This window comes from Fukomys damarensis, unplaced genomic scaffold (assembly GCF_012274545.1).
Source record: "Fukomys damarensis isolate Sample0158 unplaced genomic scaffold, DMR_v1.0_HiC HiC_scaffold_17, whole genome shotgun sequence".
NCBI lineage: Eukaryota > Metazoa > Chordata > Mammalia > Rodentia > Bathyergidae > Fukomys > Fukomys damarensis.
The window spans coordinates 72,047,494-72,059,186 of NW_022900929.1; the positions used below are offsets into that span (position 1 = coordinate 72,047,494).

Here is an 11,693-nt window from a genome sequence, read left to right on the forward strand (position 1 = left end):
CAAACTTAGGTAGAACCATTTATCCTTTTTCTAGGAATTCACCAAGCCCATCTGTGAGAGCAGGGAAATGAACCAGTAGTCCCTGGGGGCATTTATGACATAAGCGTGTGGATTCTTGGACTTCTGTGAATAATAATATATTTTAGAGCCAAATAGAAATCTGAGATGTGGAAATATTCTTATATATGAAGAGAATTCTCATATGGAGCTATCATAGGATGATTATTATCAGATAGACTTCATGAGTACTGTGTTTCTTATTTGATAAATTAATAAGAGAACATAGTTGATAGCAACTGATTTTTTTCTTCCACTGGAAAAGTGAATGTAGACAATAAATAGTAAAACCGAGGACGGACTGCATTTTACAAATCAAATAACTATCACCCATGCCCATATCATACAGAAGCACTCCTCATTATCTGTGATGAGAAAAAGCACAGAATTTTGGCTGGGTTTTTGTCATAGGAAATTGGTAAATAAAATAATATTAGGTAATATTAGGTATCATTTAAAGTATTATGTCTAAGAGTATATACTTCACAAAAAGACTTAGTGATGTAAACAAGAAATGTGTTAATGCAATATGTACAATACACTACTTACATTTTAACAAATTTTACAAATTTAACAAATTTTAGAATTTATAATACATAAAGATTAAATATTTAATATGTGGAAATAAATGTTAAACATTTATTCTTCAATATAAAAAACTCCTTATGGGATTTGTTCATCTTTTGGAATATTGGGGAGGGTCCAAGTTTGAGAAACTTGAAATAAAGATCAGCTCGAAATGGTCTCTCTCTGGCCCTGATTCCCAGAATCTGAACTCAAAAGTCTCACTACTGATCTTGGTAAATAGTATGCTTTCTTTAGAAGAGACATTAATCAATTTTAATTTTCGTATTCATATGGTACACTACCAGAATGCGGTCTGGTTTTTTGATGTTTGCAGGTATATTCATGGGAATTTGTATATCAAAGGCATTTTTTCTGGAAAAGAAATCAATACACTAATTTCATTTCTGTTCTCAGTAGCTTGAAAATATGAATTACCTAGCTCCTTTTTTTCTTTGCAGTACCCGGGACTGAACTCAGGACCTTGCACTTGCAAGGCAGGCATGGTGCCACTGAACTAAATTCCTCATCCTATTCAAATCTTTTAATATTAGCTTTTCACAAAGGCTCTAGAAGTCAGTCTTTTAAAGAAGTATAATCATTTCTACTTTATTTTCCTACAATCATCCTATCTCTTTACCATGAATGTTTCAAAACATTGAAAACCACCTTTGGTAAGACAGAGGGCAGGAGAGACCCATTTGTGGTTTGTAAATAATACTTTACTTTAAAACATCATGGTAAGTGATACTTTAGTTTCATTGAACCTACTATTTGTTATGTGCTTTTATCCAATGAAAAGCAGCTTAACTTTTTTACAAAACCAAAATCTATAACTTTAGTCTTGTATTTGATATCCATGTTATATTTGTATTTATATCTTCCATCTTACTAATTTCTATTGGTCCCATGAATATTATATTCATGTTTTTCCTTCTTTTGAATTTGCTAAATATTCTATGTTATTGCATTTTCTTTTACTATTATTTAGCAGTCTGGAGACTGACATGTATTCTTGACTTGCTATTGTATGGTGTGTTAATACTAAAATATTTTAACTCTATTTCCTACCTACCTTCCTTGGGCTTTTTGTGCTATTGTTGCCATGCATTTCAGTCCTATACATTTTAAACTACACAAGGTATCATTACTACTGTTGTGTATAGTGTATATTCATCTAGATTAACTCATACATTTACCCTTATTTTCCCTGAATATCTGCTTTTCTGCCTGAGATCATTTTCCCTACAACCAAAGAATTTCTTGTAGTACTTCTTCTAGTAAAAACCTGCTGATGAATTATCTTAGCATGTATTTGTTGAGACATGTCCTTGTTTGTTTTTTGGTTTTTTTGTCTCTGATTTGGAGCATATTTCCACTTGGGTTTAGAATTCCAGGATGGCACCCAGGGGTTTTTCTCAAATTCCTTTCCCCATTCCTAGAATTTTTTTTTTTTTTTAATCCTGGGGATTAAACCCAGAGCCTCTACATTTAGCTACATTGCCGGCTCTTTTATTTTTTATGTTGAGATAGGGTCTTGCTAAGTCACTAAGTTGCCCAGGCTGGGCTTGAACTTGTAACCCTCTTTCCATAGCCTTCCAGACCAGCGGGATCACAGGCATGGCTTTGTTCCTAGGAATTAAGACAGCGGGCAGGCCCAGCAGACACGCACACTGCTGCTCAGGCAGCTCCACTGGCCTTTCTGGGGAGTCGGGAGAACAGGGGCCGGAAGCCTTTGCTCCGGCTTCTCTTACTTCCGGTGACTGCCCTCCAAAGATCTCTCCCCATGCTGTCATGTACTCCACCTCTTGTTTCTCTTCACAACTTTTCCATTAACCATCACCATTAGTGAGTTGCAACCCACATTCACGTGATGCAAATTTTCCGATGGTAGGAAAGATATTGGGAAGTCAATTTGCATACATAACAGTTTGGTGTAAATAAATTTGAGGTTGGGATGGGCTTGCTATTATGTTAGACTAGATAACCGCAGGATTATTAAGTACTCTGACTTCCCATCTCACTGACAATAAGGAGAAAAAATGCCAGCTACCTGCTATAACAAATCCCCAGCCAGGGATTTAACTCGGTCGTTCTGCCACCTGCCTCCCATGTGCAAGGTCCAGAGTTCGATCCCCAGTAAAAAAACAAACAAACAAATCAACCCCAGAGGTCTAACCCAAAGAGCAGCTTATTTTGCATTAATAGAGAGTTTGGTTGGGTGTGAGGTGAGCAGCAGACTGCCATATGGAAGTCAGATATACTGGCTTCTTCAATCTCTAGGCCCCCAGAGCATGCCCCTACCCCACACCCCCGCACCCCCGTCCTCTGCAGAAGAGAGAGAGATGAAAGCGAGGCAGAGCCATCGCTGCTCGTTATGGGCTTAGTCAGCAAGTGGCACACATCTTGCCGCTTGCTCGTGGAGCTCAGGACTCAGCTACGCAGGGTAGCTGGGAAATATCACCAAGCTGGGTGTCCAGGAAAGAAGGAAACTGGTTCAGTGAGCAGCTAGTCTCTTCTACAGTAATTGATGAGAACTCAATTTAAAATCATTACCTCTTCCCAAAGCTCAAGAAGTAAAAAAAAAATCTTTGCACTCACTCTGTGCTCAAATTAACTCATGTATGATAAACATTGGTGTTTATTAAATATCCAAGTGTAATTTACTGCTAGCAGTATTTTTTGTCTTTAACTTATACAAAAATAATAAAACTGATAGCTTTTAACCCATCTATTGTAGATGAGAATTTTCACTAATTTGGTTCGTAATTCAAACATGTGCTCCATTTAACATTGTAAGTAAAACATCCCAGGCTATTCCCAGTGTTGTCTTTTCATTTCTGCCTTGAGTGCGGGTGCCAAGAAAAAAAAAAAAAGGGAACCATACTAAGGCCCCCGCCATAAATTCAGGCTAACTTCAGCTGTGCTCTCAATTTTCATCAATCACCACCTATCATCTGTCACCTGAGACCCATGCCTGAGGGCCTTCCCCACAACAGCTGCTGTGTTCCTCCCCTAATTCTTCATACTCCTCACATTCCTTCCTTTCAAGGCAAACCCATCTCTTTATTTAGTCACCATCGTTGTTCAGCGACCACCTCTCCCTTCTCATGTAGGCAAGGGTCATATCTTCCAATGCCATGGCTCTGTCTCCTGTGATATTCAGGAAGTGAACAAATGGACTCTGTTCTACCATGTTTCTCACCTTCCACCATGTATTAGCTAGAGTTTTTTTTTTTAGAGAAACATAATTGATATAAAATCTATGTGTAATTATACAAAATGATTAGGTAGGCTTGTGGGGTCAGAATCAGCAGGGGGCACAATGGCCATCTGAGACTCACAGGAGGAAGAATCCAAAATGGCTACTTGACTGCTGAAGAGCTGAGGGACCCAGTAGGAGACGAAGGTTGAAGGCCTGGAAGCTCACTGTTAAGTCACTAGGTCTAGTTTCTGTTGGAAGGCTGAACAGTCTGGGTTGGAAGGCTCAAGAGTCTACACTGGAAGAAACTGGACTCTAATGTTCAAAGGAAATACCACAGACCACAGCTCCTCCAGGAAGGGACGCACTTCCTTCTTTCCCCTTTCACTTTGTCCAAACCGGAAGCCTATTGGTCCGTGCCACTCATATATAGGGTAAGTCTTCTCCCTGCAATTTGTTGACCTACATATCAATCATCCACAGACACACCCAGAGTTGACTAATTTTCTAGGCAGTTCTTACTCAAGTCAAGGTGACATATGATAATTCATGATCACCTACTCCCAAATCTCTCTCTCCCCCTCTCTTTCCCTCTCTCTCTGCAATTTTCACATTATTACTCCTGCCACAGGGGTGATCTTTTCTTTCTATGGCTCATCCCTTCATGTTACCTGGCAGCCTTCCTCTCCCTCAGGGAGGCCTTCTTTCTCTAGCATCATTCTTCCCTTTTCTATCGGTTTTCCTTTGCTGGTCCTCAAAACACAAATAGTTTTGCACCTATTTGAAAAAGACTTCTTGTGCCCCTCTGTCCTTAAAGCTTCTCACTTCTTCCTGTGCACACCCAAACCACACTGCTGTCTTCAATGACTAATGGCCCATGTACTCCTTCATCTTTTGCGATCTGATAATTACCCACTCTGGGCTCTTAAAGGTCATCTGTGACTTCCTAGTTCCCACGTTTAACTATCTTTTTTCACTTAATCACTGTGCAAAATCTGAGCTATTACATACCATTGCAGAGACTGCTAGCTGGCCACCAAAGATCCCATTCCCCTCTCTCTCCTTATTGACTCAACTCCGATTTTGTTCCAGGTGGCAATATGTCCAAAACCGGGATAACATTTCCCAGCATCCCTTGCAATACAAGAGGGACTTACAAAATGCAAACTGGCATGCGTGTATTCAGTAGTTATAAGAGATACATTTTAAGCCCTCATCAGCATAACACAGTAATATTTTTCTCACATATGTCCAATATGTATACACTTAGTCAGCAGCAAACATGTTACATGGTCATCCTGAGATCAAATTCCCTTCCCTGAATTAGTTCATCCTTTACTAGGACCTCAGATCTTCTATGTTCTCGGGGCAGTGGGGGAAAGATCTGGTGGACAGGATGTGGGATTCTAGATCTCAGCTAGATGTTGGCACATGCCTGTGAGAGAGACTGGGAAAGGTAGCCTGTGTGACTACTAAAAGGAGGAAATGGATTTGGTAGGCAACTAGCCATCCCCTACCACATGGCTAAGCCATTCAACTCACAGACTCTGGCCCAGCCAGACCAGCAAGCAGGTGTGATTGAAACAGACCGCAGGCAATGTTCCCCAAATGGGTGTATTCCAACACAGGAAACTTCAGTCAACCTCACAGTCCTCAGAGCCAAAGATCAGTGCTCCTTCCTCGCTTTCGGCCATCACAACTGTGTGACTGAGTATTTTTCTCTTTTTCCTATTATTCTCCTAACCCATGGGTTAATTCACACTCTGCCATTATCAGGATGTTCCTGATCACAATGACTCAGGAGCCCTTTATGGTTGTGAAAAGTAGGGGGGAAAAAACATACTGAGAAGTACATACTGAGATAAAAGAATAGATTAGAAAAGTAGTATTTTCAAATCTTCAAAGAAAGGTAAAATTACAAAATTTTAGTGATGTTGGTTATTGTCCTTAGTAATGATTTTTTGACAAAAAGTACAGGTGAGATTTACAAAACAAAAAGATCATAGGTGTCTCACTGCCCAGATCAACAACTCTCCTGTTAATTTACTCTGCAGTCTCCAGTTCAAAGCCCTTCCCAGCCTCCCTTAGCCACGTTCACGGCCTTGGGTGAGGTTTACTGTCCACTCTTGATCCACTGGTTAGAAGTGACGTGCCTAAAGATCATGCTCCATCCAGCGCAGACTACTTTTAAGAGCAAGACATTTCCCTGTATATAAATTCAGATTGACCACAGAAACATTTGCACCGGCTCATTTCTCCTCCTCTTTCTCCAAGACTGTTAACAATAGTGACAATAATTCATTCTTAAAGTTGGAAGTATCCACCTCCTGCAATTGTTTTCAAATTGTTTTCCTGCTTTAAAAGCGTGCTCATTTAAATAATTCATGTTTCATATAAATTAACATCAGCTGATGCCTCAGATTTAGAAAAACAATCAGTTATTTAAGTCTTCCTCCAGAGTCACCTCCAGATATACAAAATTCTTTTTCGTATGATTTGTATTTAACCTGGCCCTCTCCCTGGTAGTTGAAAAGAAGAATACCTTTGTTTGTTAGAATAAAGGGGCCAAATTGCTTAAGGCTCTGGAATACAGTCTTCTGGGGCACGGAAAAAATCAAAGAAGAAATATGATTATTCCATTCATCCCACAAACATTTACTGGGATGAAATTATGTGCCTCAGAGTGTGTGCTGGAACACAGGAGGGAAAAGCTGAATAAGACCCAGACCCTGCCTAGACACTGAAGTATGCAAACAAGTCCAATATCATGCAGTAGAAGCTGTGGAGTATTTGAGGGAGACAAGAAAGCAGGTAACTCGGGTTTGGGAAAAGACAAGGAACTTCTGGGAATCATATGAAGACCGTTGAATGATCAGAAAGATGAAATAAAAATCTAAGATGAGGCTAAGGAAAGCTAAATCAGAAATGGTATGAGTGGGAAAAAATTAGGATTCAGTGCTGTGGCTTGGTCTTGGCTTCAGTTCCCTGAGCTCACAGAAAGGTGCCTAGGGAGACCGCTTCCTTTGCACCTGAGGTAAGGGGAGCAGAGCTTGAAGCCCACTGCCTCTGGGACACAGCTGACAGCCCAGCACTGCCTCCATTCTGAAGCCTGTGACACACAGGCCAGATCCCAGTCAGGACTCAAGGACTTACCCCCTTAGCTGTCGACACCTCCAGGTATGGCTTCCTAAGAAAGTCCCTGCCGCCATGCCTGGCCCATTCCACACATAAAGGCCCAGCCTCCAACCTCAACTCACAGTATCGCCGAAGGCCCCATCAGCTTCTGAGCTTCCAGGGGGGTGAGCAAGGCCTTTTCCTGGAACTATCACAGCCCAGTTTCTCTCTCAGTCCCACTTGCAGTCCTTCCCTTTCAAACTCTTAATGCCCAAAGCATTCCCCGACAGATATCCCCCACATCCAATCTAATCCCTAGCTCTGAGTCTACTCCTCAGGAAACCAAACCAGCCACACCTGCCAACCACTTCCCCCAGAAGCACAAGCAGGCTGCTGGGAAAACTCAGTAATCAGTGCAACTTTACAACCTAAAGTTAACGAATGGATTGCTCTGTTTTTATTATTATTATTCTCAGGCCATCACCCAAAAACATTTTCAAAATTTCATTCTGATCCTTAGGGTTTAAGCTATAACCAGGTTATAAATGAAAGTATACTCTGGCCAAGTCCTGAGTATATAAAGATTTTCATCCTGATTTACAGGTGGATCCAGAAGTTCAACCAAGATTAGCCAGCACACCCCCACTGCCCAGAATCTCCTGAGGATTTAATCTCTCAAGTGTCACCAAAAGATATGAAAGAGGAATATTTACCAGACAAAAGGTTGGACTTGGAGGCCCTCAAAAGGAGCAACCATCATAGAAAAATGAAAAGCTTTCGTTTAACCACCAGCAAATTTTAGCAAGCAGATGTTGAAATGACATCTGTGTGGGCTTGGCCATAAGACATTAAGTGACCACAGAAGCATGAGGCTGACATACTCTGGTCCCGGTGGCAGCTCTACTTCTGAACTTCTGAGCGGACAAAGGAGATGGCAGGCTCCCTCTTTTCTCTCTCACCCTCTTCTTTTCTCTTTCTCCAAAGCAGAGGCTCAGAGAATACAAAAGATCTGGATGCTGTTCTAGGCTCACCACACAATAGTGTGTGAACTTGAACAATTTATTCACCTCTCTGTCTCCTGTTTTCCTTATTGAAAAAATGAGAGATAAAGAAAACTTCTGCATGTAGTTGGCAGGAGTGAAAACACTAGTTAACACCACTTATAAACCCTTGCAGAGCACTGTGCTTAGCCATCTAATCCAGGGGTTCTCACAGCTACCCAGAAGGATTAACAAGGGAGCTTCAAAAACTACGGAGGCCGGGAGGGTTCCTCAGTGTGTCTGACATAATCAGTTTGGGTGCTGAAGCATCAGAGATGTTTGCAGCTGTCCAGAGTCTAAGATGAAGTCAAGGTTCAGAGCTATTGCTATCTGCAGATTATTTTATGTAAGCCACCAACTACCCTATGAGTTCAGCAGGACTGTCTCCCATGCCCACTTTTATAGACAAGGAAAATGAGGTTCAGGAAGGTTAGGAGATTGCTTAGGACTATGGAACCATCAAGGGGCAGAGCTGAGATCTGAACCCACACAAAAGAGCTCCCAACATATATACATCACCAACACTACTTCACCTTAGATGCAGAGAAACATCTAACAAGTCTAGTTATCCAGAAGATGCTTCCTATTTGGGGGGTCTCATGCTGTTTTTTGCTTTTTAGCTTCCCTCTGCTCTTCACAATTCCCAACCCAAAATACTACTGACAGTTCAGTAAAAATGAGGGATAATATTTAGAAGTATAGTCAAGATGGATCCTGAAGACAAAAAAAAAGTTTCTTTCCTTCTCTCTTCCTTCTTACAACATAGCTATAAGAATTCACTTGTTTTCTATTTCTCTTTCTGTTTGTTTGTTTTGTAGATGTTGCCCAGGCTGGCTTGAACTCCTACGCTCAAGCAATCCTCCTGCCTCAGCCTCTCAAGGGCCGAGACTATAGGCATGCGCCAATGGGCCTGGGATTAAAACATTTTAAAATAATTAGTATACAGGGACAAGGGGAAAAAATGAGAACCAGGACCTACCATGTAAAGGTACAAGATCCCAACATCGAATGTAGCTGTACTGTATACCTAAAAATGTACCAATAAACTCAAGAAAAAAATAATAATTATTATTATAGATACTATATTAAAAAATCTCAGAAGTCTGAAAAGCAAATACTTTTACCACCCCAGTTCCAGTTTAAGTCAATTTTTTCATTTGCCTACATCAACCTCTGGGACTTGTTCATAAGCCTTTCTGGCTTTTGTATCTATGGTATCATAATGCCAGTGCATTTTTATATAATTCTGTTAATATGATGCTATGTATATCTTTCTAGAGTTGTCTTACAAAGACTCTAGTAAGCCCCTTGACAGCTCTGTAGATAATGGAGCTGAGCCAGAAATATTTTCATTAAAAGTTGTTCTCTTCAGGGTAAAAAAAATTAAAAAAAAAAAAAAAAAAAAAAAAAGCTTAGCCTGGTTACTCTGAAAGTTGATATAAAAATTTATAAGTCTGTAAAAGTCACATGACATGGCATTAGCTTTTCTTTATTTGTCATGTGTATAAAAATATCCACTCTTCTCACCTCCATGCCTTGCACAAAAGAACCAAAAATATGTATTGCATAAATGAAAAAATGATACTTTTCATAGCTGTACAATGTAGTTACAAAATGGGATGTCTTAGGAGTGGGGACAGAAAACTCCAAAGCTAGGCCCCCTGAAATCAGGGCAGGGTAGACAACAGAAAAACAGGCAGGCAAGAAGGCTGGAAACCTCATGGTAAAGGCTGGCTAAATCGGCCAGGAAGAAGCCCGTGCTTTCCTGAATGGTACCATTCAAACCTTTAACCTTGGAAGTATGACACGTGGAAACCAAGTGAGAAAGTCATAACTGGCCTAGAGTCACATTCTGGGGTATTTAGAAAAGATGTTTATATTCTTGAGCTCCTCTCTCCCTGTGCACTGGAAGAGACATGAAGGTGTGGCGGTTATGGCAAAAATAAATAAATGAATAAATAAATAAGGCTGCAAAGAGGTAAAGTGGGTACACTTTGGGAGAATACCCACTTACAAAGTCCTTAGAGCAAGGACGCCTGTGCTGCAGTCCATGCGGTCTCCTCTGGATACCGCACTGGGACATCAAGGACACTGTGAATCCCCTGAAATCAGTGTAAATTATGTACACCTGTCTTTCTAACTCGGAGAGCTCTGTTTTCATCAGACTCCTGGGTCTTTCGATTATAGGAACTGTTTTTCCTTCCACTTCATCAGCTCAGGTGGGGCTCTTCTAAATGCACCACTATTGGATGAGGACAAGAGAGAAGGTAGAAAACAAAGGAACTCGCCCTTCGCAAGGTCTGCTACTGCGCGACCAGCATATACAAGGGCCCATAAACGGTAGCTCTTTCTACGTTTATTACTCTGTGCAAAGCACTTCGCTTTTATTTCAGTCTCACAACAACTCCACAAGGTCATAGAATTCCCATATCCTAGTTAGGGAGAAACTGGTAACAGGTTTGATTGAGTCACTCACCCAGGGTCACACAGCAAGTGGGAGAGTGCAGAACTTCCTAACTCCAAAGCTTGGACTCTTCCTCTCCAGGCCCGAAGCTGTCTGCCTGGCTGACCTCTCTGCCCACCCTCCAGGCCTTCATATCTGAAGCCTCCAGGTCCTGCCCTCTCCCTGCGCTGTCCATCAGTGCAGGCCCAGAGCCAAAAAGGAGTCTCTTCAGGCCAACACATAATCTATTTCCTGACATTATGTGGCCTCAAATCATGCCCCTCAAATTCCACATTCAAAGCCATGAATTTTAATTGGCAAGTGTCAATCAAAGAAATAAATCACAGTTAAATTCCTCGCCTTTCTGATGCAGCCAAGTCAAAGCTAGAAGGTAAGCCCTGTTTCCTGGCAGTCACACACCAGAGCACTGAGAAAGTGCTACATCATTTTCTGGTTTCTAAATCCCATCACATGAATGTCGTGCCAGCTGCTTGCCCTGGGCCTTTCCTATGCACCCTCTCTTAACATAGACCCTCCATGCTGCCAAAGAGCCAAGGCGGCACAGGTGTTAATCCAGGGAGGTTAAGGCCCTCGGCCCACACTGGCAGCAAGAGAATCCACCGGAACCGGGACTGGAACCCGGGATTTCCTGAGGACAGTCTGGGCTAACCACGTCCCTCCCACCAGCCCTACCCAGCACTAAGATTCGAGGTACCAACATCACCTCGGTTTTCCCTGTTCCCAGCTCAGGTTTTCCCTGGCTGAAATTTGGTCAGCCTCTTGGGAGGAGGAGCCACGGAAGACAGGAGGACTCTATAAAATCCAAGGCCGGTGCCCGGCTGAGCTCTGCCCCTGGCACCTCTGTTACCTTGGGCAGATCCCAGTAGATCTTGTTAAAGCCCCAGATCACAGGGATGAGAGGAGAACCCCAGACAGCGTTCAGCTGTTATGCGAATATGCATTACCCTTGCTCCTCCAGAACTCACTAATTCCAAAGAGCGAGGCTGCAGCCCTGTTCCAGCCCCTCCTTACCGCTGGTCTCCGGAGTTCTCAGCGTCCCGCAGAGTCCCGCCGCCGCGCCCTCGAGCTCCCTCCTGGCCGTGACTGCTGCTTCGTTTTCCCTCCGTCTCAGTACTGTTCTCTCCTCGCCTCGCCTCGCCTGAAGGACGGCTCTTGGATACGCAGACTCTGGCTACTTCGCTCCGGCCGTCTGGAGACCCTCTCCCGGAGGCTGAGCTCTGGCCTCTGCGGGGACCGCGCGTCCCGCCCTCGT

The 11,693-nt window shown here is 42.4% G+C and overlaps 1 long non-coding RNA gene across 1 annotated transcript in view; it reads right to left on the reverse strand.

Annotated features, from left to right (window-relative positions):
* LOC117286549 overlaps positions 1-11,679 on the reverse strand; it is a 41,976-nt gene extending 30,297 nt beyond the window's left edge. Inside the window, exon 1 of the long non-coding RNA XR_004517738.1 lies at positions 11,453-11,679. This is a non-coding gene — a long non-coding RNA (uncharacterized LOC117286549). The remainder of the gene's footprint in view (positions 1-11,452) is intronic.
* Between the last annotated feature and the right edge of the window lie 14 nt (positions 11,680-11,693).